This window comes from Halichoerus grypus, chromosome 5, assembly GCF_964656455.1.
Source record: "Halichoerus grypus chromosome 5, mHalGry1.hap1.1, whole genome shotgun sequence".
Classification (NCBI taxonomy): domain Eukaryota; kingdom Metazoa; phylum Chordata; class Mammalia; order Carnivora; family Phocidae; genus Halichoerus; species Halichoerus grypus.
The window spans coordinates 55,444,205-55,468,838 of record NC_135716.1 but is presented as its reverse complement, the minus strand read 5'-3'; the positions used below and the strand labels follow the sequence as shown (position 1 = coordinate 55,468,838).

Genomic DNA, 24,634 nt, shown 5'->3' with positions numbered 1-24,634 from the left:
TTTGCTATACTTGAAGAATTTTGTTATGGAATACTTAAGAGTAAAGTGATTATGAATTTGAATAATTATGTTATACAAAGAGGAACATACTAGTTTTTAATAGTAAAACCCACATTCGTGCTTTTCTCCTATTAATAGTGGAAACAGAATTTCCAAATAATCATTCAGTTTGCGGATTTTTAAAAATATTATATTTCTGATACATATTGGAGCTATAGGTTTTGAAGGATTTGGAAGTGTATCATTTGGTTGCAATAAGCTGGCTCAGTCCTTCATTTCATACAGTTAAATAAAAATAGTAATTATTATGATTGACTAACAGAATTTGGATATGATATGAAGTTGTTCTTATAGGAAATAGTGTGATTAATGTCCTGAATTTGGAATGCTCAAGTTAACAGCAGTTATTTTAGTTTGAAAATAGTGTTCTTGATATGATAAGCAATAGGAAGATAAGAATCAGAGATAGGAGACTGATTATGGAAGACCTTGAATGTTAGACAAGGGGCTTTGGCCTTTATTCCATGGACGAAGGGGAGAATAAAAGGTTTTTTGTTTAAGAGGATATCATGATCAGATTTGTTATTCAATGAGATAAATATGTCGGAAAAGGAAGTTAAGAGACCATTTAGAAAACCAGCGTTCTATGAGAGGTAAAGAGAGGGGTATTTGTGGAAATAAAGAAGAGAGGATAGATAGAAAAATATTGTGGAGTTAAAATGAGAACGTGAATGAGAGGCTTCATAAAGAGAATATTTAAAAAGGAAAAAGATTGATTTTTGAGCCTGGGTGATGGGAAGGTGATGGTGTCCACAAGAGAAATCAGTAGCATACAAATAAGTATAGTTAGAGAATGAAGATGATGGGCTCAGCGTTGAACAATTTAATCTGTGGTATTGGCAGGATGTACAGCGATTGCCATTAGGCTGTGGAAAATGTGACTGCATATTTGTTTCTTCAAGTGAACACTTGCAAAAGCAATCCAAAGCTTCTCTTAAAATCTAAGAGTAAATTATCTTAGCATCACTGTTGGGAAACCCAATCAAAATGTCATTTACAAAATATGCATTTTACAGTACACCTTGCATTCTTCATGAAATTCTAATATAAGGGACTCACTGTATATTCAATAAGCATTCGGGTAAGCTCGAGAGGTTAGTTGGGATTCAGCATATATACCACCACAACTTAGTTCCATTGCCAGGCCTGGGGACTACTTAAATCCAGGACCAACCACAATGCCTGGAATATGGTAGGTCCTCATGGATAAGGATGAAAGGATCAATGGGTCAATGAGCACATTTTTGATTTTTTAGATCTTTGGAAGTCATTTGTGTTTCCTCTTTTGGTGTAGTGTTAAAAGAGAATCTGATGGGAATAAATGATGAAAGTTTGAAAAAAATTTACATTGCTTAAATATAACTAGAATACCCTTGGTTAGGCAGATTGAAGCACAGAAGGCATTTAAGGTTGATCCACAGATTTATGAAGCTGCAGTGTTTTTTCATTTCTTTATTTACATAACTATATAAAATATAAAGGGAATGAATGGTATAAGTTATATATTCTTTAATAAAATATGAAGCCATAATTATTATTAAAATTAAACATTTCCCCAGAATAATTGCCAATGTCATTTATGTCCATCCATGTAGGTAGTTATTTAGTTACCAATGACAACTGGAAAAAAAAGTCAATATGTTTTTTAAGATTGTATGATTTATATACATTTCTGCCTGATTTCAGGAAGAATTCAGAAGAGACTGTAGTGAGTCCTTTATATTTTTTGGGTCTCCAGTCCATCCTGCTTTGCAGTCATTGGAGTCCATTTTTAATGCTTGAGTATGGCATCATAGAGCTGATAGTAAATCTCATGATCTCCTACAAAGCAGTTGCAAGTCAAGAGACAGAAATGGTAGTAATTTATAAGGTCTGATGCTGTACCAAAATACTATCTAGAATTGTGAGAGTATTATGGGTTGAATTGTGTCCTCCCTCCTCACACATAAAAGGTTATGCTGAATTCCTAACCCCCAGTATGTGAGAATGTGGCCTTATTGGGAAGTAAGGTCATTGCAGATGTAATTAGTTAAAATGAGGAGATACTGGAATAGGGAGGGCTCCTAATCCAGTAGGACTGGTGTCCTTATAAGAAGAAAGCTGTATGAAGACAGAGGCACACAGGAAGAATGTCATGTGATGATAAAAGCAGAGATTGGAGATGTGCAGCTGAAAGCCAAGGAATGCCAAAGATTGCTGGCAAACCAGCAGAAGCTAGTATGTGGCAAGAAAAGTTTCCCTTACAGGTTTCAGAGAGAGTGTGGTTTTGCTCACACCTTGATCTTGGACTTCTAGCCTCCAGAACTGGAAGACAATACAAGTCTGTGTTTTAAGGCACCTGGTTTATGGTGCTTTGTTATGGAAGCCCCAGGAAACTAATATAAAGAGTAAAATACATTGTGGGGTATATCACGTCATTGTTTTTAGTGACTTGAACGTCTATATTACGTTTTCATGGAAGTGACAGCTGCATATGGGTGGCCACAAACTTGTACTTTCAGAATTTCCTGTATTTTGGGAAACTATGACCCAGATACCAGGTTAGTATTCTAACAATGTCCCTTGACATTTATTTCCAGATATTTCTTGTCAACTCTGTCTTCTATTTGTTTTTAAAAGGTGCAGCTACTGTTAAGAACTACATACCAAGTTATTTCCTATGAATCATTTAATGTCATTGGAGACTAGGCCTAAGGAGATGGCATATCAAATTCATTCTAGGTTTAAGCAGCTTGGCAATAGTTTTTGAAAGGAATGATTGGGTGGAGTTTTCTGCGATAATGAGAATCCATCATATATTATGAAAAATGACGTATTTATTACTTTTCATACTCATTAGTTATTATGTAAAATCTTTTGACATGAAAAATTTGGTCATTAATACTTCCCTTTCTTGAATTTTGAGATATATTAATTAATTTTGATTTCCTTGGGCTATGCAAGTTAAATAATTATTTTGGGGAAATTTTTTTTTTTTGTATGATATTCTTATAGCCAATCCCAATATCCATTGAACATTCCCCTTACATTTTATTTTTCTAGAAATATACGGACATGAACCTTAATTTCACAGATTTCCTATTGGAGAGTATTATTAAAGACTCATCAATAATCAACAATGAGTTAGTAAATAATAAATGTCATTTATCCTTTTAACATCTTTTAATATGTTTCAAACTGTTTCATATAAAAGATTTCTATTTCCTCCATGACTCTCTTTTCCTGTCCATTGCTAGTTTTAGAAGAAAAATAACTGTATTTCAAGGTTTTCTCAGACTAAACTGGAAATTTTGTATATCCTTGTTCTTCTGAGAACATGTTCTTGCCTACAATTATCTCTAGCTTGATATTTGATGCTGTTACAGAGATGATAAATATTGAGCTAGTTTCTTCAATTCCTCTATCTTTGTAGATAGAGAATTTTAAAGAATTTGGAAATACATAAGTTGTAGAAACTATGACATCATGTACTATAAGACCATTGATCTCTCTTCTGTACGTAAATAAGAAAAATGCACTGAATAATGGTTCCTTTCCGTGTGTGTGTGTGTGAGTGTGTGTGTGTGTGTGAATAACTGATGTGTATAGCTCTCACTCACACAAAAGTACTGAATGAAATATCTCTTTTTTTAAGAAAGGAAAGTACCAATGATTTTGATACATTTTGAAGGTCAGTAATGTTCAGCATAGAGCAATATGCGGAGAACAATAGCTCCTTAGAGAGTGGAAAACATGGTACTCTCATTATCCATAATCTCAGCTGGTCACCATAGTAACAGCATTTTATTTTCCAAGATGTAAGCCTTTATAGTTCTGTAGAATTCACTTCCTAGGCCTCCAGACACATCAGCGGCATCTAGTGGCTGAGACCTCAGCTGAAATGCTTGCGCTTTACCGCTTGCTGTGTCACGCTGGAAACCTGATGGCATGCGCATGGGGCTGACCATGCTTTTATTTTTCAGTCATCATGATGGGTGACTAGAATTTTTCAGAGAAACATTTGTGGGTTGCCTACAAAGAAGGTTGAAAATGTAAGCAAAAGGAAATTATTTTTACTAATACTCCTATTGTAAAGAATTTTGTGGGGGAGTTGGGGAGTGTAGAGGCATTGTGTATTCTCCATCCAAATATAGAAGGAAGTTGGAAAGGTACGGTGTCCTGAGATCATGAAATGACTGCTCAGAGAATGTATAGGACTACTCTCTGAGACGCTTAGATATGTTAAAGATTCAAAGAGTTTATTAATGAATTCTGAGAGTAATTAAATCATGTTTACCCACTTTAGTTTTCTGATCATGTATTTGTCCTTTGTGATTTTTAGAAACTTACGTAATAGTGGTTACTTTACATTTCAGATATATAATTATATTTCTGAAATATATTTCAGAGTCAAACCTAATTTGGATAGTGAATGGGGCAATTCAGAAATTTTATTTAGTGTCCAGGGAGGTAGTGTAGATTGAGACCCAGCTGTAGTCCTGCTTCTACCACATCCTAGAAAATAAGTATTCTTGAGTAAAAGCTACAACCGTGGTTCTCAACTTTGGCTGCATATTAGGAGAAAATGTCAGTACCCAGACTCCATCCTGGACCAATTAAAATAGAATCTCCAGGAGAAGAGCTTGAGCATGACTTGAAAAAAAAATCTGAATAACTACAACTCAGCCTATACCATCACTGGTCTAACTTGGACCTAATCCTAGTTTTGAGGCACTGACCGTCAGCATCACTTGGGAACTTGTTAGGAATTCATACACATTTAAGTTTGAGAAGTAATGGAAACCCATAGAGAGTCTAATACAGAAAGTCTGAGTTGAGTCTGGGAATTTTTTTTTTTTAAAGTTGAATGTTTCTATGTCTGTTTAGCTCCCTGCTGTAACTGAACGCATTACCTGAAAGTTACCAGGAGGGTTAAATAAAGACACTTAGGTAGACTGCAATGCACTGTATAAATGTTACTCATTTATTCATTAAGTTAACCAATATTCACTGAGTACCTATTATGTTCCAAGTGTGGTAACAGGGATACACAAAAGAGCTGACGTGGAGGATGTGCAGGGTTGAAATCAGTCTTGGAAGTAGATTCTTCTCAGTTCATAAATACTTTTCTAAAATTATTTATTTGTTTATCTTAGGCATAACACAGAAATTTTAACATAAAATAACCTGAAGAAATTTTTTAAAAAAATTCATAAAATGAGAGTTAAATGTTTATTGTGTACCCAAATCTGTATTTATCTTAGTGAAATTATTTTTTAAAGGGATATAAAACATTCCCTGCCTTTAAGAAATGTACATTTTAGATGGATTGTTGAAGCATATTAATAAAATAACAAAAAGGATAATACTGAGATAAAATTATATGGAACTAATTGTACATTTTTTAGTGATGATATAAATTTTTGAGAAAAGTGATCAGGTTTTTTTGATATGGAGAATTGTGTTCAGGAGATTTATTGAGAAGCTCTCTTGGGAACAACATCTGTGAGGGAATGAGAAAAGCAGGACTGAGCAGAGGGAGTTATCATAATGAGATTCATTCGTACCAGATAACTCATCGCACTCCACAGGGAGCTCTGATGTTAAGACAGTCCTTCAATGATGTCCCCAACTGAGGCCGGGACAAGCATTTCCCCTGCATCAGCCAGTACTGGATGTGAGCTGCCTCTAGGAAGAGGGTGTAAACTTGGGTAAAGCAACCCCCTTTGGCTAAGGACAACTCTCAAGGGAGGTCTCAACTTTGCGACTCCAGCAGCCAATACTCAAGGCAGCTATCAGAGTGAATTCTTCATTTTGAAGGGTGGATTCTGAATAGTGAATCACATTTATTCCAAAAGCACAGACCAGTTTAAAAATACTAAATGTTTCCCTTAATCTAACTTTCAGATCATCTCTTACACAGACCCATTCCACGTTTCAAGACTTATCTTTTGGTGCTCTCTGAATAAAATCTTTTGCCCTAGCAAAATTGGCAAGCTAAAATCTTCCTGGAGCATGTCTCACACCCTCTCCTGCTATGCTTTTGTTCTCTTCTGACCACTTGCCTGAAATTTCCTGGACTGCTTTTCTTCACCTTTCTTGGCCAACTCATTAGTTTAACAATTGATTTAAGTACCATTTTGCTTATGAAGACACCTAAGATAGGCTTCTCAAACTTGAATGCACTTAAAAATCACAAGCTCTGGGCATCTGCTAAATGCAGATTCTGATTCAGTAGGTCTGGAGTAGAGTCTGGGTCTGCATTTCTGACAAAGTAACCATGCTGGTAGTCACTGAAGAAATCTACCTTGTCTGTACTTTAGTAGTACTTTTATCTATAGCATCTTTTATTGCATATAACTTATCCTTTTGTAGAGTGTTTTTATTTTGCATTAGTATAAGTTAATTTATGTCATAGCAATCGCATCTGATACATATGTATTTCTCACAGCACTTAGCATAGTGCTAGTGTTTATTAAGGATTCTATATATCTGTTGATTGATTTTGAAAGAAAGGACTAACAGGTAGTTAATGATTTTTCAAGCTGAGCATGTGAGTGTTCAGGGTTTTGTAATGTTACGCCTGCTGAATGAGGACTACTGGCAATGACTTTTTCTGAGGACCTGTAAAGCTATCCTAATTCTGCTCCTCCCCACCCCAAGCTGACCATCACATCAGATCAGGAAAAAAGTTGCCATGTCTTTACAAATGCTCAAGGGCACAGAAAATTAAAAAAAAAATGCAACTAAAGACTCAGATGTTCTTAATTTCCCATATTGTAAACCTAGCTTCTCTATTTCCTCTAGCTTCCAAAGAACAGTGAAACAATACATCCAGCAATACAAACAGGCCCATTCCTGTTTTTGGTGAGAAGCAAACACATTATGTCTACAGAGCATCAACCAAAGAGTAATTTCAAGCCTGTTTCTAGGTAATATTTGGCATTAACATTTGATTGATAGTTCTAACTAAATGGCTATTCCAGTTTTTTTATCCTGATTAATTCTGTTTCTCCATTTAAATCCCTATTCACCATCTATATACTCTCATTATTTTATTGCTTTACTCTTGGTAAAATGAACATTAGGAACTATAACTCTTTCCTTGACTGATTTTAAATAAATTAATTAGAATGGGTACTTGCATAATCTAGAAATCATATGTGTTGGGGATAAGCATGTTGAAACTTCTCATTAGATGATCGTAAGTCCTAAGTTTGCTGCTGAACCCGTGTCCATTAATGATGTAATGCTTCACAACTGACTGACTTGGGCCATTGTCCAGGTGGAAGTTTTGCTTTTGTGATCATTATAATTTTATATGTATTGGTATAAAGTTATTGGTATTCAAACTATGAAAGAATTCTAAAGATGTTTCTCAGTATGCTTCAAATTCTTTGGGAAGCCAGGAGAGTTAAAACTAAATATTTGATGAGGTACAATAATTTGAAAGAACTCTAATAAGCCCTTTTAGTCAAAGACTACAGAATTGTGATGAGTATTTCTTGTTACTGGTTGACAGCATATGTATACTCATAAATTGGTTATTTTGTTGGAAACTTGAGCAGCAAGCATAGCTGTGCATATTGATGTTATAATACAAATCAAATATGTTTAAAGAGACTGGGTTAACAGAGTCTCAATATTAAAAGGCTATGGTTGACTCTTTCTCTTGGTCTTAATTTCTGTGTCTCTTTATAATTGATTAATGTTCATTGGTAGACTAAGTATGAATAATTTATGATTCACATAGCTGCTGGCTTATTAATTGTTTAATTTCAGAGAAAGTAACTATATATTAAGGAAATTCAAGTTGTCACTCTGAGTAGCCAAGTGAATTTATACACTTTGTTACTGTATAGTACAGAAATAGTGTATCAGATAATCACTCTGTATTTTCTACAGTGCTTAAAAAGAAGAATACTAATGAAATGTTGAAGAGATTTTTAAAAGTAAAAAGGAGCAAATGAGTTGGCATGTCTGAGGACTGCATGCTCTAAGTTTTTTTTTTTCTCCTCTCTATACATTTTCTTCTGCTTCAGTGCTTCCATGTAATATGCCAACCATAAAATGAAGTTAATTGATGAATGATGCTTATTCTTTAGAAGAAAACATAATTGAATATAGAAAACAAAGTTGTAATTAACTTTAGATATATTACAATTTCTTTGGAGTTTGAGTAAATGATGTTAATTCTGAGAAATTAAAAGACATGATAAATTTGCTTTCTTTAGTAACGTGCATGGAAAAACATTGCTGTCTTAAAAAACACATAGTATTCTCATAATGGTAATAATTTCATTTGTCTTTACATTTATTGCTGAAAACCAAAGGCTAGTATAAATTTCATTAAAATGAATGTTGAAAAAAATAAAATGAATGTTGATAGTCTTTTCTTGTTTAGTACAATATTTTCAAATAAACGTAAAAGATGAAAATTTTAATCCGTATCAAAGGGATCCTCAATGAAGTTCAAGAACATAAATTTGAAACTTTTACTTTCCTGAAATATAACTTTTAATATTCGAGGCCAGAATTTTGAGAAATGGTCAATAAGATTGATTTTGTCTATCTTTAAAATATTTTGACTGTGTGACAAAAGTCAGTTTCATATTAGGAAGTGCGGGTAATGCTTTTCCTAAGGTGAAGTCTATTTGGGTATGGGAGGAGAAGAAATAGAATAATTTTAATGACTTCTCTTACTCCTCATCTCTTTCATGCATTTAGCACAAATCATTCCAGTGCTCTGGATGAGTTAATATAGAGACCACAGTGCTAAGCTGTGGAAGGGAGCCTGAGCTTAATGTTGGCACTATAGTAAACATTTCCCCTTTCATGTATCCCTTTAGAGAATTGGGAAGAAAAAGGAACACAGAATGCTATGTGATCTTATAAAATGAAAGAGAAAAGAACAAAATAATATGTATACAGTGAGAAAGGAGGAATGAATGGCATTTTAGTTATCTTGGTTTTGTTTGAATAGGTCTCACTTTTCCTGGTAGACTGAGCTCCTTAAGGGCATGATGGCCCATGTTTAATTTAGCTTTGTATAATATATTTTTTTCATGAATAAAATATGGCTGTGGGCTGACATCTGCTTAGATCTCTACAATGTCATATCTAAATAATTTCTACTTCACCTAATGTTAGACTCACTTCCTCTTACTTTGCTCTCTTATATTACTGAATATCCTCAACTTCATGCAGGCCCATCTCCTATACACATCAATTTAAAAATTAAGGCATTCTTTTTACTCTTTTGCTCAAGGCTAAACTTTGCATTGGTGCAATTGATTGTTTTCTCCAGAGCATTGCTCTATCATTTATTTTCTCTCTTACTTTAAGGACTTTTCCCTCTCTTGTGGCTACTTTTGAGCTTAATAATAAGCTCGTGGTGCAGCCATAATGAAACAATCAAGTGAAAAAATTAATATATCTGACTACTTTGAGCAGGTGTCTTAGCTTCATCTATTACTACATCTCTCCTCTTCCTGGATCATCTAAATTTCTTTTTAAGGATTTTATTCATTAATTTGAGAGAGAGAGAAAGTGAGCACGAGTGGGGGTAGGGGTAGGGAGTGGGACGGAGGAAGAGGGGCAGAGGGAAAGGGAGAAGTAGACTCCCAACTGAGCATGGAGCAGACTCCCCACTGAGCACAGAGGGAGAGGGGCAGAGGGAGAGGAAGAAGCAGACTCCCCACCGAGCACGGCTCCACTCCAGGACCCCAGGACCCCAGGACCCCAGGACACCAGGATCACGACCTGAGCCAAAGGCAGATGCTTAAGTGACTGAGCCACCCAGGTGCTCCTGGATCATCTAACTTTTTAAAGAAAGTTATTATTCTGTTTCCATTTCCTTTCTTTACATTTGTTTCTCAAGGTATTGCAAACTGATTTCACTCTTGTTGATGCTCTGATAAAGATCATCCTTGACTTCTAGATTCTCAGATCCAATGGTTAATCTTTTTTAGCCCTGTCTTCCTGGATCTCTTTGCTAAGTGTGGCATTTTGATTCTCTTATTTTTAGAATTTCTTTTTAAATTATAAATGAGGTGCGAACAAATTTTTCTTCTTCTTTTTTTTTTTAGCCATGTGTGTATTTTGTTAGTTGCTCTAGATTTCTCCTTTGTGATTTGTCTGTACATATGTTTTGTTCATTTTCTTATTGATTTGCAGTATATTTAGAACATACTCAGATTCTGATTTGTTGTCATTGATATGAATTGCAAATACCTTCTTCCAGTTAAATATGGGGTTTTTCCTTAAAGAACTGCCTATAGATTTTAACTTCTCTACTTTTTCTCTTTTCATTTCATCAGTGTTTATGTCTTATGTTTTTATTTCTTTCACTGTCTTTGACTTATCTTTTTTTAATTTGGGGTGAAATTGTATATAACATTATAATAGTTAAAGGTGAAAAACATAATAATTTTATATTTGTATACACTGCAAAACAAATGCCACAATAAGTCTCGTTACCATCTGTCACCATATAATTGACCCACTTCACACATTTTGTCCACCCTAACTCCCTTCCCCTCTAATAGTCACTAATCTGTTCTCTGTATCTATGTGTTTTGCTTTGTTTGTTTGTGGATATTTTTTAGATTCCAAATATAAGCAAAATCATACAGCATTTGTCTTTCTCTGTCTGACTTAGCATAGTGCCCTCAAGGTCATTCATGCCACAAATAGCAAGATTTTCTTTTTTATGACTGAAGAGCATTTGAGGAGCCTCCATACTATTTTCCATAGTGACAACATTCCCAATAACTGTGAGTGAATATTCCCTTTTCTCCATATCCTCTCCAGACTTGCTAATTTTTGTCTTTTTGATAATGACTAACCTAACAGGTGTGAGATGATGTATCATTGTGGTTTTGATTTGCATTTCCCTAATAATTAGTGATGTTGAGCCTTCTTTCATGTACCTTTTGGCCATCTGTATGTCTTCTTTGGAAAAATGTCTATTTAGATCCTCTGCCCATTTTTAATCAGATGATGATGATGTTGATGATTGCTGTTGAGTTGAGTTCTTTATGTATTTTGGTATTAAACCCTTATCAGATATATGATATGTAAATATTTTCTTCCATTCAGTAGGTTGCCTTTTTAGTTTGTTGATGGTTTCCTCTGCTGTGCAGATGCTTTTTAGTTTGATGTAGTCACACTTGTTTATTTTTGCTTTTGTTCCCTTTGCTTTTGGAGTTAGATGCAAAAATTCAATGCTTTTATTCTTTATTACTTTAATATGCTTCTTTCCATTTTCCTTATTCTTTTATACTGAAACTCTAATATTAAAGATATGTTAGAACTAATAATTCTATTCTCTAGGCCTTTTAACTTCACTGTTCTCTTTTTTAAAATTTCTTTTGCTATCTTTGTTCATTCCAGGTAATTTTCACAGATTTATTTTCCAGGTAACTAACTTTCACTTCAGCTGCTTCTAATTGCTTCTAATTGACCATAATTTTTTAAATTCAAACAACTGCATGTTTCAGTGTTTGAAAAACAGTACAATTGTGTTTCATTCCTTTTAAAATACACTTGTTCTTTACATGTCATACAATGTTTACTCTTTATATTTTAATCACTTTAAAGTTTTTCATTTTATTCAATCTCTATCATACTGGTTTATTTTCTGCAATTCTTAGAGTCTAATCCTACTGTTGATTGCATCTAACTATTTTTTGTTATTATTTCCTATTGTTTTTTGTTATTTTAGCTTGCTTATCTTCAGCGAGACTGTGAGTGTGTGTGTGTGTGTGTGTGTGTGTGTGTGTGTGTGTAGTATCCTGAGCATGTATTTCTGTGGTATGGCTGGTTTTGTTTCTGTCATACATCCCAGAAGTAACAGTAGCCTGAGTGAGAATTCCCATGCCATGCCATTCACGTGAATTTAAATCCCAAAGTCATTTAAGTTGCAAGCTTATGATTAGAATTATTAATTTTCTTTGTTATATTCATGTGTTATTAGGTAATTTTTTTTCTAGATTACTTCTTCAATGACGATGTGGTATGCTCAGAGTCCAAGCTTAATATATCCCAACTCCATATTTGTCAGGATCCTAAGTTTTCTTCCTTTTCACCATGTGGTCACTCTATCTAAATGCCAAACTTACTATATTGACAAGGCCTCTGCCCCAGTAACCTGGCGTAGATTGAGTAGGAAGTCATGTACTAAGTGACCTGTTTTTTTTTTCCAGCCAAATGTGTTGGCATGTTTATTGTTCATCTTTTGAATGTCTTTTTTTTTTGATAATTTTAAAAATTGAAGTATAATTGACATACATTATATTAATTAATTAAAATTAAGTCTAGTTAACATCTGCCACCGTAGTAAGCAAAAACATTTTTTTATTGTGATGAGAACTTTTAAGATCTATTCTTTTAGCAATTTTCAAATATGTAGTGCAGTATTATTAACTATGGTCACTGTGCTATATATTACATTCCCATGACATTTTATTTTATAACTGAAAGTTTATACATTGTGACTCCTTTCACCTGTTTTGCCCAACCCTCCACTCCCCACCCCTGGCAACCACCAATCTCTTCTCTGTATCTATGAACTTGCATTTTTGTTTTGTTTTGCTTTGCTTTGCTTTTTAGATTCTACATAGAAGTGAGATCATATACTGTTTGTCTTTCTCTTTCTGATTTATTTCACTAAGTATGATGGCCTCAGGTCCACCCATATTGTTGAAAAAGGCAATAAGTGACCTGTTTTTTTATGGCACAATTTTACCTAGAAGTATTACTCTTTACTTACATAGTATCATGGAAAAAGTGATTACTGTTCGATTTGGCCACCCAAATGGGCATGTTATTGTAATGAGCTTCAGGTCTACTTATAGGAGATAAGAATGCAGATGTAGAAGGCGTGGGAAAAACTGCTCAAGGAGCACTGACCTTACAAAAATTCTTCAAACTTTCTTACTTGAAAAAATGTCTTGATATTTTGCTTTCAGCCACATATTTCTCTCATACAGGTGGCATGACATTTATAGATGCGTAGTATAGTAGGCTGAATGATGGTCCCAAAGACATCAAGTCCTAACCCCTGAAACCTGTAAATGCTATCCTATTTGGAAAAGATCTTGAGATGGGAAGGTTATCCTGAATTACTGGCTGGGTCCTGAATTCAATCACAAGTACCTTGATAAGAGAGAAGCAGAGGGAGATTTGACAGAGACAGAGGAGAAGCTGTTGTGAAGATGGAGAAGAGAGAGATGTGAGGATGCTGGCCTTGAAGATTGAAGTGATGCAGCCGCAAGCCGAGAAATGCTGGTAACCACCAGAAGCTGGAGAAGGCGAGGAATAGACTCTTCCCCTAGAACCACCATGGCCTTGGTGACACCTTGATTTCAGACCAGTGATACCGGTTTTGGATTTCCAAGCCTCCAGAACCATGAGATAATAAATGTCTTCTTTTCAGCCACCAAATCTGTGGTAATTTGTTCCAGCACCACAAAAAAGACTAATTCAGGGAGTCAACCTGACTGCCTTTCTTCAAATTTAGATAGCAAATAGAGATTGTCTTCATTTCATGCCTAATATCTTTGGATGCAGCCATATAATTAAAAGCACATGCAGGATAGGGCAGTCCACCGAGCATGATTGTTAAGGGCAATGGCTCTGTGTTCAGGATATCTAGGAGTTTTGTCACTTTGGATAGGCTATTTAACTCCTTCTATCTTACTGTATTCATATATAAAATGGAGATAATAACAGGTACACCCATGCAATACAGTAATAGTTGCAATAACATCTCTTGTAGAAGGTGTTACGAGGATTAGAGTTGAAATAATCCATATAAACTGAGTGCATCGTAGGTGCATGGTAAATGTTAGCTAATATCAGTACAGAGTCCCAACATGTAGAGCCTGAACATTGTTTTCTCAGATTGCACTCACTCAACCATATGCCTTCATTTGCATTCAGTTTGTTAATTGCTTGTTAAAAGGAATATCACTCAGTATTTAAATATTTTGTACTATGGTGTTTGGAGTCACTTTTTCCTAAAGAATTCCTTGAATTCTTCAACAAAAGATAATGATAACACTTACAAAGATGACATCAGGTCACAATTTGTCTAAATTTATAATGTTTAACTTGAACCATTTTGATATAAAAATGCCATATTTCCTTATCTAGAGATAAATTCAGATCAAAACCTTTGATGGGCTAACTTTTTTTGTTTTAAAGATTTTATTTATTTATTTGACAGAGAGAGAGAGCACAAGCAGGGGGAGCTGCAGGCAGAGGGAGAGGGAGAAGCAGGCTCCCTGCTAAGCAAGGAGCCCGATGTGGGGCTCGATCCCAGGACACTGGGATCATGACCTGAGCCGAAGGTAGATGCTTAACGACTGAGCCACCCAGGCACCCCAGTGATGGGCTAGCTTTTAAGGAAAATCTCTAAAATATTTAATTTTCTGATTAATATCCTCTTATTCTGTTGAATGTATAACATAACATTGTAGGGAACAGAAAAATACTAAATAAGTATTCCAAAAAATAACTATTTCTTGAGGGAGCTCTATAATATTGAGCAAAAGAATAGCTTTTCCATTTTTAAGGAGGTCTATGATTTTAAGATAATCTTTAAGAATGTTACAAGAAGCAATGAAAGTATTACCAAGAAGAAAATTTTCTTTTCTCGTTTAACTGGCACATTGTAATAAGAAATTTTGGGATTTTTTAAAAAATCTTTTTTAATTGAAGTATAATTAACATACAGTGTTATATTAATATCAGGTGTACAATATAGTGATTCAACATCTCTATATGGTACTCAGTTCTCATCATGATAAGCATACTCTTAATCCTCTCTCTATTTCACCCATCCGCCCCCCCCCACCTCCCCTCTGGCAACCACCAGTTTGTTCTCTGTATTTAAGTCTGTTTTTTGTTTGTTTGTTTGTCTCTTGCCTTGGTTCATTTTGTTTCTTAAGTTTCACGCATGAATGACAAGTTTTTAAAGCTTTAGCATGATGGCATTTTCTAGTCACAAATGTTATTCTATGAATGCTAGCAACATTAATTGAGGGGCATCTAGTGTAGTCCTGGGCTATGAGTTATACAACAGACAAACCATTCTTGCTGGATCATAGGACTTATGTAAAGGCATCTTGGGAGATAAATTTAGAGTACTTTCTGGCATGTTGAAAAAGTGTTGTAATGATAATTAAATACATGGTCATTGGAGTCTGCTAGTCTTGTCTAGGAATCCTATCTGCCTCTTACTGGCTCTATGACTTTAGGCAAATTATTTGTATTCTCCTATAAAGTGGAGATAATATTAGTATAACCAGCTGCAGTTGTTATAAAGATTAAAGAAACATATATTCAAAGTAATAAGCATAAAAGCTAGCATTTGGTAAACAGGCAATGAGGAGTCAGTAAATGACATTGAGGCAGGGAAGAACAGGACCAGAAGTATACCATAGATGGATACATTTGGCTGCAATGTTTTTGGCTGGCAGTAGGTGGGAAAGGATTGGAGGAAGAAATTTATGACCTGACACGGTGCTTTCCAGGAAGGCTTCATTGCACAAAACAAAATATACCTATGGGGTGTACTGTAATGGGTACCACTGAGGGCATTCTTAATAAATGTTTGGTAAAGATGATGTTCATTCTCCTAGCCATGTACAAGATCTATTAAAATATAATAAAGCAATATAAGTTATTTAAATATATAGTAAACAAACAGAAGATAGCTACAAAAAAATTCAAGAGTTTTGTTTATCAGGATAACAAAATCTGAGTATAAAGTAAATAATTCTGGTCAAAGTAAAGCAAAGATATCTTTATTTTTCTTACCTGTTAGCAAATATCTGAACATTTCATAGACCTTTTTTTCCTTTTGATTACTTGCCGCCAGATTCTCAATTTATTCTTTCTACCCATTGTACAATATCTGAGTTTTATAGCCAAGATGAATGAATACACATTTTTTTAAGATACATTCTGAGAAAAATATGTAAATCAGTTTGGCAAACATTAAAAAAATTGATTTCCACAGTTAAATATTAGCTTATCAATGTACTTTACATTTTTTCAAACACTCATTGATTGCAATAAAAATATTGTTTGTTTTATAAACTGTATCTCCAAAAGTCTTCAATTATCATACTGTAAACAGGGATTTGATGGAGATGCGAAATAAACCTGAGCTTTCATCTTTCTCTTCTACAACTTGAAGAGTGGAGATTGATGACAATGTTTGACCCGCCCTGGATGCTGGCTAGAATCCAGGTGGTATCCAGAGAGAAGGAATGCCAGCAACATACAGATTTGTGCTGTCAGGACCAGGCAGTTCCCACAGCATTCTCCATCACTCTGGCTGGGTGGTATAGCCTTTCCATTCCTTTTAGGTCAGAATTTCTCAGTTGTTTTTGCCATCTATTGCACGTTATATTTGTGCTTCAAGGCCAAGTTGGAATTATATACTTTTCTTTCAGCTAAATTTAGAGAAAAATATGTAAATTAGTTGGGCTAACATTTAAAGACATTTATTTTCCTACATTTAGATATTTTTCTTAGGTGATTTCTGCCCTGTATTTTCCCTTCCTATAAACAATACATATTAATTTTATAATGAGATGGAAAGGTCATATGTTTTTTTTTGCAAAGGCTTGTTATGCCTTTTGAAGTGCTCAAAAAAAAAATGAAACAATGTGCAAACTATTTTACTATACCACATTATTTTTATATTTTGTTTTAAGGAACAATGAGCTAACAGTACAAAAACTATTTTACTATATCACAATCTTTTCATTTTTTTCCTTTTTTCTTATAATAGCAATGAGGAAAATGAATATCCAATGAACCATTATTTCACCAAAATCCACGTCAGTTGGAGTGCTGGATAGCCCAACAGAGTCTGAAATCGAGCTTTAGAGACCTCTTCAGATTTTCATGGAGAAAGAGAGGAGTCTAAATCCATTGCAAAAGAATTCTACAATTCTTTTAAAATTTTAAAAGATTAAATATACAATTTGGAGGTCATTGATTTAGTAGACTGTATACCTAGGGGATGAATAGACTACAGTGCAAGGATACCTTGTTTTACAGTGCCAAATACATGTGAATTTCTTTCTTCCTTTCTTTTTTTTTTTTTTAGATAAGAGAATTTTGTTTACCGAAAGGTCATGGAGAATTAACAAAATTTTATGAACACAATTTTGTTAACAATAACTAACAATCAAGAATTAATATATAATATCACTTGGTATATAATACATACTAAAATATAGTTTTCATGCTACCCTTATCCATTAGTTTCTGTTCCAATTTTTAACAAATCTAGAAATAAGGCAGTATACATGGAACAGATTTTAAATTTTAAATTATGTATTCCATCTACATCAGATACTGTCAATTTAAAGACCACCTGCAAATTAAATGGCCTTTCCATTATAATTCCTAAATTTAAAGACATAAGCACCAAATGGAACTCAAAATGCATAAAATAAACTGTCATAAATTTCAAAAGCAAAAAAATTACATAAGCGATATTATAAATTATCCAAAGAATACTGCAGAAGGTATATCAAAACTTTTATAATGATTAAGTCTAGAATATTTTTACTTGCATTCTTTTCCATCCAGTTGAACACACCAAAGCACTGAATGAACTGAAAGAACCATTTATAAATGAATAGAAGATGGCACAGGTCATTTTATGGATAAAAGGAAGAGGGACTATGTACTTTGATTTGCAAATAACGTTCTTTACCCGAGTAAATCCTCAGTGTTTCTATTATCTTTGAATGACAAGATTCATTAAGTACTGTGTGAAAAAAGAGACCATCCTTTTACTGATGGAAGGCTTCTAATCTTATTCGGTTGGATCTTCTGGATGTCTCAAGGCAATTCCATTACAAAGGAGCAGCTCAATATAAGGTGGCCAAAAAGAATCACTAATTTTGACATATGGATCATGTGGAACATCAAATAATCTATTTAAAAGAATCTCTAACATTTCATGCAGTGTTATCAGCTGTGCAGTTGATTCTTGAATGTTTTTTTTTTTTTCCTTTTCTTTTTAACATTTCTATCAGGCAGAGGAAAATGATCTTCCAGAAACTCACCCAAGGTAATCAAGAGTTTCTCCTTATATTCTTTTATATCATGCATTTTAGTTTTCAGCTCATCAAAGATTCTTGATTCAGAAAATGTCACAACCTGATGCTTCAATCATTGTGTAGTACATTAAGAGATTCCAGTATCTGTTGCTGTTCATCCAACCACTGTTGCTCCCTTTCCAAGTCTTCCTTTAGCTTTTCATTCTTTAACTGAATAGTAGAGAGTACCAATTCACGACCATGTCTCAATTTTGGGAACTCTTCTTTTCCTAATGTTACTAGAACTTCTTCATTCAGTGGAATTATTCCAGGACTTTCTTTCTGCCATTGATTGAGTTCAGCAGTCAAACATTTCGCTTGCATAATTAATAATGACAGTTCGTCCATATCTTTCCACATTTCTTCACATTCTTTAATAAGTTCTTCTTCAGCATTTGTAACATCTTCCATATCTGTAGTACTGTCTGGATCTAGATCTTGCTGATTCACTCACATGTGCCTTGTCATAATTAGCCTTATAAGAAAAAAAGCTGTGTGACCTTGGGCAAGTCACTTAAACTGTCTGTGCCTCAGTTTCCTTATCACCACAGTGCCATGGACTTCAGGTCATCTCGGCCGGGCGTAAACCAAATACATATGAATTTCTAAAATTAGTGAAGTAATTTTTTCAAATTGAATTATATTTTCCTTCCATATTTCATTTCAAGGAAGTCTTTGATAGTCTTTTTCTTAAAATTAAAGAATAGATTATTTCATAAAAACTTTTTATGGCTTTTCAAGTAATTAAGTTTTGTAAATCAGTGAACTTTTACTGACTAATGTAAAACCATTTTCTGAGTTATAAATTGATTTCCTCATTGAGATACTATATTTAGATCATCTTCAGTATTTTTAAATCCTTATTTGGATGTACTGCTATCTTGTTGGATGATTATGCTTCATCAAACTTTTTTTCAAAAAATCTTCCTAAAATTGGCTAATAATATGTTATTAGGAACAATTTTAATATGAAAGCAAATCTGTAACTGTCTGTAAAACCAAGTTTTAATCATTTGATGAGACTTTTCTAAGGATTCTGGAAATTACATCAATGTTTTTAAAGATCATTATAGAATTTTTAGCACTGCAGCATAAAATCTGTATATGAGAAATTAATGGGTTTCCCTTACATTACTTTCTGCTGCCATGGGCATCTTCTGTCACTCTTCTCATCAATATTCTCCTAACATGAGGCACAAGGAGGTGAATGACCCGGAGGGAAAGAGGTGACCTGGTGAGCTCTTCAGTCCTTAGAGCACCTGTTATCCATGGATTTCAAAGCACTTAATCCAGTTTGATGGTCTTGTGAGTTAAGAAGTGCTTTACTACTTGGCTGTGAGCTTGTCATAGGTCTCCAGTACATTATTGGAAAATACAACCCCTGGGCTATTTTCCTGACTCCTGGGTCAATGTTCACATCAAGAGATAACACTTGAGCCTTGGCTGACAGGGGGTTTGGGTGCTGATGGTTAACACTACTAGTCATTGATCTTCTTGCTTCCTGTTTATTCATATGTACAAACCTGAAAAATTAAATATCCCCACACTGCATGATTCCAGTATTTGGAGAATTATGATCTTCTCCCATGGAAATATGAATAATTTTAAGGAACATATGATTGTGCCATGAACAATTGAAGTCAAAGCAAAGAATAGAGTAACTAAAAAAAAGCCTGGTGATAAAATATAATTTGAGGGAACTATGTTAAGGCATAAACCAGTTATGAGATATTTATAGACTTTGACTTTGTAAAGCAACTTTGCATTTGACTGTGTTTATTAGTGAATGGGAATGTATTTCCCTATATTGAATGAGCATTTCTTGGCAGGCAAACTGTGCACAAGCTACAATGAGCTTCAATGAAGTGCTTTCACATTCCCTTCCCACTGAGTTGAAAGCCTTCTTATATTCTCTCAAGTGTGTTTCTTTTCTCATGGAGGATGGCTTTGTTGAAAATTGCTTCCTCTTCTCTTGATTATTGAATCAGATATTATATTCAGTTCTCCAATACTTTATAGAATGTTGGTGAAAAATGAAATATAATGAGTGTGATTCTTCCCTGTATTTTGAAGGCTATGTAGATTCAGCTCTAAAGAATTTAGTGTGGTGAAGCCTGTATTGGAAGAGGGATATTATTTAACTGACTTTTCTCTTTCTCTGTAACTGCTCCCCTCACATCCCTGCTCCACCATTATGATACTCTTCATGTCTAGCATTTTCTTTGTATCTCAACAGCCATAGACAGCCCTTAGTATATACATTTTGAGTAGACCCATTTGCTCCAATCCAGAGGATTCATGTGACCAAAGGTAGTTTGCTGTTATTCCCAAACAGACCAATGTCCTATATTGTAGATTTTTATTTTTTCTTCCATTTTTTTAGTCACTATTACTATTAACTTGACCTTAGAATGTTGTTAATTTACTAAGAAAAAATAGGATGTAATTAAAGCACCAAAGATGTATATGAAAACATGTATACTTTTTTCATACTCTTCAATTCAAAATGTCAAAGGATTGGAAAAATCCTAACTTACACTTCAACTTTGCCACTTCATAGTTACACTGCATATCATAAAAATATGGACTAAATCTCATCACAGTTATATTATTTTTGCCTTTTTGTGTAGGCATACTGTAATAATTTTATTTCATTCATTCATGAGCAGTTGAGTACGTTGTTAAGTCATAAGCTCTGGAGCCAAACTCTTCTGTGTCTGTCAAGTCCTGCCTGTACCTGAGATTTCTCATTTATAACATGAAGATAGGGTTGCCGTATTAAATGAGTTTATAAATTTAGGGCTTGGCACATAGTACATGCTATGACAGTGTTTTCTTCTATTGTTATTCATTCATTATGAAAGATTTCTTGAGCTCTTACTATGTGCCTTAATGGTGATCTTGTAATGCTAAAAAATATTGAAGGGCAAATATTAATTCAATGATCACTTAAATAGAATTTCCAATTGTGATAAAAATGTCAATTAAAATGCAGGAAAGTAGGAAATATAGTTGGTGGAAAATAAGACTGAAAAACAAGGGAATCTGATTTATTTTGGAGGGAATGTAAGTCTTCAGTGAAGAAGAAACATTTGAATGGAGATCTAAAGGATTATGAGAGTTCATTGATTTAGGAGTGGGAAGAGTGTTCTAGAAAAAAACTTGACAAAATTAGAGAAGGGATCATTGATACTAAAGTATGAGAATGGAAGGGGAGTCTAATAGCAGCAGAAGAAAAGCACCTATTTAAGCAACAAAATAGGGGCGCCTGGGTGGCTCAGTCCTAATGTGTCTGCCTTCAGCTCAGGTCATGGTCCCAGGGGCCAGGGATCGAGCCCCACTTTGGGCTCCCTGCTCAGCAGGAAGCCTGCTTCTCCCTCTCCGATTCCCCCAGCTTGTGTTCCCCCTCTCGCTGTGTCAAATAAATAAATAAAATCTTAAAAAATAAAAAATAAAAATAAATAAACAAGAAAATAATAAGAAACTGGGACAAATGCAGGCAAGTTCATAGGTTTCATGGCAGGGAGTTTTCTTCTCATTGCATCTATTTACTCTGTGTGGTAGAAGGTGATGCTCTCTGCTGAGAATGAGGTTTTTGTGAGAGTACTGGTAGTTTGAGGATAATGCAGAAGGTCTGAAATCTTTGTGTGGAGAACAGGAAAGTGGCTTGATCAATGAATGTGGTACAGTTACCAGGAAGTGTTGAGTGTTCAGTTAAGATTGGTGATTTATTAATTTATGTAAAGGAGTCAACATTCCCTGTTGTTTGGTTTTCTCTAGCAGGGCTCACATGCCTGAGGTTAGACTGAAGAAAGAACACTATTGGGATCACCAAAATTTGAGGTCTTTCAAATAAGTAATATGCAGAGACAGAGGAATAGAGGAATTAGGTATTATAAATGTAATGGTTAGAATCATGTTCCACAAGATTTTAGCTTAGTATGGAGGTAGGTGATGTCATAAAGGGACTATTTATAGGGAGATATTAGAGGGACTGACAAATTGAAGTTTTCAGTCGTAATGAGTTTTTAGGGTTGTAGTTAGTGTAGTTAAATAATAATTTTTAAAAAATAAAACAAAAACTGGTAGTGTAGGAGAGAATTCTTAAAATGCCAATATTAAAATTAGAAGAGTTTTAGGGATGACCAGTTTTAATGTCTGTCCAGGAAAGTGGATGGCCAAAGAGAGTCATTGGTGATGAGGATTTGAAGGAACTAAGAGGCCAGGTTTTGGAATAAGTTGTCCATGTGACTTTTAAAATCTCCCAGGGTAATAGCAGAAATTGTCATGAGTAGAGAAACTGAGTTAAATGCCAAGATTTCAACAAATGGGAGGAATGGGTGGGGGTGGGGGTGGGGCTGGGATCTTGACAGATGTGATTATGAGAGCAATATAGTAGATTGGAATGAGCTTCAAAAAAGCAGAGTTTTATTACAAAAGCATAAGGGAATGATTGTCTAGAGATATGAATATGAACAGTTCATAAAGGAAAAAGCAATTTCGTAACTCTTTTTAAAGAAATCATGGTTTAAAAAAAAAAAAGAAATCATGGTTTTCATGATTTTCTCATAGTTTGTCATTAAAATACTTTTTTTTAAATTTTCACATAATTTAAGGTGGAATGTCAGTTTTGGCATAGGGCCTAAAATGTCCTTTTGAAACTTGTCTGCTTTTGGAAACTTCAGTATTATTTAAAGAGCTTTGTTTTATTTATAAACATAAATACACACACACACACACACACACACACACACACATTCTTTCTGTAGGTAGAAACACCACCATATAACTTATCAGATGATACCAGATATTTGATAGTATACTGATAGACTGCATGCATTTAAAGATTAAGAAAATATATTAGGGTAAAATATGTCTACCAGAATATTTTTTTAAAAAACAGAGAAAACATTAACATGAACTGTGTCTTAAAATGTTGCATACAACTTTATCCATGCTCATACATTAGAAAGGTGGTTTAATCACCCATAAGAAATTACTAGCTTCTTTGTTCATGAAGCATGACATTTCAATTGCACAGCCAATAAAAGAATTACATGAAGAGACTGAAATGATTTACTGTATGGAAAGCATCAAGACTAAGGTTACCATGGTGAACTACCTTTCTGCAGACTCAAGGTCAAGTGAGAGTGACCCATCAATGGGCAACCTTCAGTTGAAACCTGGTATGGAATTGCTCTTACAATTGTTAGTTGGTTTCCTTCTTAAGTAATTAGGATGACTGTAACAGACCTGTTACGGTTATTTACCTATGCTAAATTTAAATCTGCAATTTAAAAACTGACATTATTGTTAAGAAATTGTTAGGAGAACACTGGTGTTTTTCAGAATCTCATAAATTGCAGCTGTGCACTGCAATCATTTCCTGAAAATGTGGGTAGATTAGGAAATGTTTACATGTTTTTAATGTAGGTTGAAAAAGATTCCAGTGGTATTGTAGTTTTTAATGTTTAACCAGAATCATCTTTATTGTAAATCCTATCTTTATTCTACTGGGAGGGAGAGAAAAAGTATAAATAGTGTATACAAATTATAGAATATTGTTATGTATAATTAATACCTTAAAATATGTCCAAAATTCTGGGAAGTTCATATATTGCTTTTTTTCATATATGTTTTGTTGATGCATAAAACGAGGACTGTACTAATAAATGTCTTTTGAATTACACATGGTGTAAGAAAATGAAAGCCTTTGGGTTATGAATCTTGGATTTAAAGAGGCAATCATCAAATATTTAAGATGAAAATGCAGTAACACATGCTTGCTGTCATGTGTAAGTTTGGTGAATGTTATGACAAGGTTTTTAAAACATTCATAGTTGGAGTATTTTTATGAAAATATTCATTAATTCAAACAGACATTCATATCTGGCAACCTGCATTTTAATCGCGATTTCTGGCTGCATGAGAAAATCGGTAAAGCCATGAAAGAATGGGTGAAATATATAGCAATCATGTTTAAATTATACATTATAAGGCATACATATCTGTACGTTGTCGTATTATGCATTAAATTTAATGCATAAATCAGATTGTTATAATTCTGATGTCGCCAAAAGGCACAAAATATGACAAACAGGAGTAGGCATGTAGATATTATCATATTCAATAATTCAATGAGCATTTGTTTTATGTAAATTAACCTTCTGTTAATAAAGATTATACTCATTTATTACACCACTTCCATATGATAATTAAAAAAGTCTTTTTTTCTCTAGAAAATCATTACAAAATGTGAATAATGCATTTGTTTAATATCTATATAAACAAGATCTTACCATCAGATTAGTTCTGGAAATGAAAGCAATATTGATTTCTGTAATAATTTTTATAATATGGCTACACTGCAATACTGAAGCTGCTAATCTCATTTTTGTGGAGAACTCTATGCATTTAAAGCAGTGTTTAAACTTTTTGAAAGTAAATAATTTTAGTTTTTGTGG

General features: G+C 34.1%; 1 long non-coding RNA gene and 1 pseudogene across 1 annotated transcript in view; one reads left to right on the top strand and one right to left on the bottom strand.

Annotated features, from left to right (window-relative positions):
- The first annotated feature begins 6,742 nt into the window (after positions 1-6,742).
- The window catches only part of LOC118555401 (uncharacterized), a 294,515-nt gene continuing 276,623 nt past the window's right edge, over positions 6,743-24,634 (top strand). The window contains exon 1 of the long non-coding RNA XR_013447506.1: positions 6,743-6,971. This is a non-coding gene — a long non-coding RNA (uncharacterized LOC118555401). The remainder of the gene's footprint in view (positions 6,972-24,634) is intronic.
- On the bottom strand, positions 17,862-18,626 carry LOC118555398 (centromere protein K pseudogene; annotated as a pseudogene).